This window comes from Pipistrellus kuhlii, unplaced genomic scaffold (assembly GCF_014108245.1).
Source record: "Pipistrellus kuhlii isolate mPipKuh1 unplaced genomic scaffold, mPipKuh1.p scaffold_m20_p_3, whole genome shotgun sequence".
In the NCBI taxonomy this organism is placed as follows: domain Eukaryota; kingdom Metazoa; phylum Chordata; class Mammalia; order Chiroptera; family Vespertilionidae; genus Pipistrellus; species Pipistrellus kuhlii.
The window spans coordinates 97,381,687-97,384,170 of NW_023425529.1; the positions used below are offsets into that span (position 1 = coordinate 97,381,687).

The window sequence follows — 2,484 nt, forward strand, 5'->3', positions numbered from 1 at the left end:
TAATGATACACTAAATCAAAGAGATTTCATGGATATTAACAGATCATTTCATCCCAAAGAAGCAGAATACACATTCTTCTCAAGTACACATGGATCATTCTCAAGTATAGACCACATGCTCAGACACAAAATAAGTCTTAAAAAATTCAAGAAAATTTAAATTATATATCAAGCATCAATAATGGTATGAAACTAGAAATCAAGTACAGTAAAAATAACCTAAAAAATTCACACATGGAGAGTAACTAGATTGTGATTAAACAATGAATTCATTATCAATAAGATCAAAACATAAATCAAAGCATTCCTGGAAACAAACAAAAATGAACATACAACAACTCTAAATCTGTGAGACACAGTGAAAGCAGTACTGAGAGGGAAATTCATAACATTACAGGCCTATCTCAAAAATCAAGAAAAATAATGAATACACTATCTAACCCTACATCTACAAGCTAAGAAAGAGAACAATAAGAAAAGCCAGTGCTCACTACAATTGGAATGATACAGAGAAGATTAGCATAGCCCCTGTACAAGGATGACACACAAATTAGTGAAATGTTCCATATTTTGAAATGTAAAGGGACTATTATAAAAATTAAAAATAGAAAGGGAAGAAGGAACACAGGCATAAAGAATAAAAATGGCTAAAAACAAGTACTTATCTAATAAAATAATAATATGCAAATTAACCATCACTCTGCTATACCCACAAGCCACAGCCAGCAGTCAATCAGGAGCTAGTATGCAAATTAACCCAACCAAGATGGCTGGGGTCACAGAGGGAGCATGAAGCATAGGTTTCCCTAGCAATGGGGGAAGCCAAGCTTTCCACACATCCTGGCCAGCCAGACCTCCACTCAAGTCTACAAAGTTTCAATTATAGAAGATAAATAAATCCCAACCAAAATGATGGGAGCCACAGAGCTGCAGAGAACAGTAGGCTTGAGTTGCTCCCAGCAATGAAGGAAACCAAGCTTCCTAAACAGCGTGGCCTGCCTTTGTCTCCACTTAAGGCTACAAAGTTACAGACATAGAAGATAAATAAATCCCAACAAAAATGGCTGTAGCCAGAGAGCAATCAGGAAGCTTGGCTCCTCTCAAGGCTACAAATTTTCAATTATGGAAGATAAATAAATCCTAGATCCCAGGGCCTCTGCTTGGGTCACCAGGGTGTGTGGCCAGCCTGAAAACCACAACAGGCCCCTCACTCAGGCCACCCCATGCCCCAAGGGAACCCTACCTTGATCTGGGACACCTTTCAGGGCAAACCAGCAGGCCCCCACCCATGAACCAAGCCTCTATCCTATCTAATAAAAAATAATGATATGCAAATTGACCATCACTCCAACACACAAGATGACTGCCCCCATGTGGTCAAAGATTCTGCCCCCATGTGGATACAATATGGTTGCCATGAGATGGTCAGCAGGGGAGGGTAGTTTGGAGAGACCAGGCTGCAAGGGAGGGCAGTTGGGGGCAATCAAACTTGTAGGGGAGGGCAGTTAGCAATGACCAGGCTGGCAGAGGAGGGAAGTTGGGGGTGACTAGGTCTGCAGGAAAGGGCAGTTGGAAGGGACCCAGGCTTACAGAGGAGAGCAGTTGGGGGGGGGAGGTGGCAGTCCTGCAGGAGAGGGTAGTTGAGGGAGACCAGGCCTACAGGGGAGGGCAGTTCAGGGTGACCAGGCCTTCAAGGAAGAGCAGCTAGGGGTGACCAGGCCTGCAGGGGAGGGCAGTTAGGGGCAATCAGGTTGGCAGTGGATTAGTTAGGTATCAACCAGGCTGGCAAGGGAGTTGTTAGGGGATGATCAGGCTGGCAGGCAGAAACAGTTAAAGACAATTAGGAAGGCAGGCAGGAGAGCAGTGGGGAGCTAGCAGTCCTGGATTGAGAGAGGGATCTTCTACTGCCCATTTAGGCCCAATCCTACTGGCAGCCGGACATCTATTGAGGAGCCCCAGATAAGAGAAGGTGCAGGCTGTGCTGAGGGACACACACCCCTGTGCATGAATTTTATGCATCAGGCCTCTAGTCCTATATAATAAAGAGCTAATATGTTAATTAGGCTGGAGAAAATGACCTTCTAGAACAATCTTCTGGAACAACCTTCTGGAATGACCAGTGGGTTGGGGGTTGGGCCACAAGGCCGTGAGGCAGCCAGGGCTGTGAGGGCCTACTCCTTAATGAATTTTGTGCAGCGAGCTTCTAGTCAATAATAATCTTAAGTGTAAATGGATTAAATGCTCCAATTAAAAGACATTGAGTGGCTGAATGAATGAGAAAACATGATCCATATATATGCTGTCTATAAGAGCCCCACCATAGGACAGGGGACTCACACAGACTAAAAGTGAATTCTGACAAAATAGACCTCAAAGTGAAGTCCATAAAAAGAGTCAAGGAAGGCTGCATCATATTACTTAAGGGACCAATATAAGAAGAGGATATAACTCTGGTAAACATATATGCAACCAATGCAGGAGCAC

The 2,484-nt window shown here is 43.8% G+C and overlaps 1 non-coding gene across 1 annotated transcript; it reads left to right on the forward strand.

Annotated features, from left to right (window-relative positions):
* Nucleotides 1-470: 470 nt before the first annotated feature.
* Nucleotides 471-573, forward strand: LOC118730962. The gene has a single exon (XR_004991687.1). It is a non-coding gene; the product is annotated as a U6 spliceosomal RNA (small nuclear RNA).
* Nucleotides 574-2,484: the final 1,911 nt, after the last annotated feature.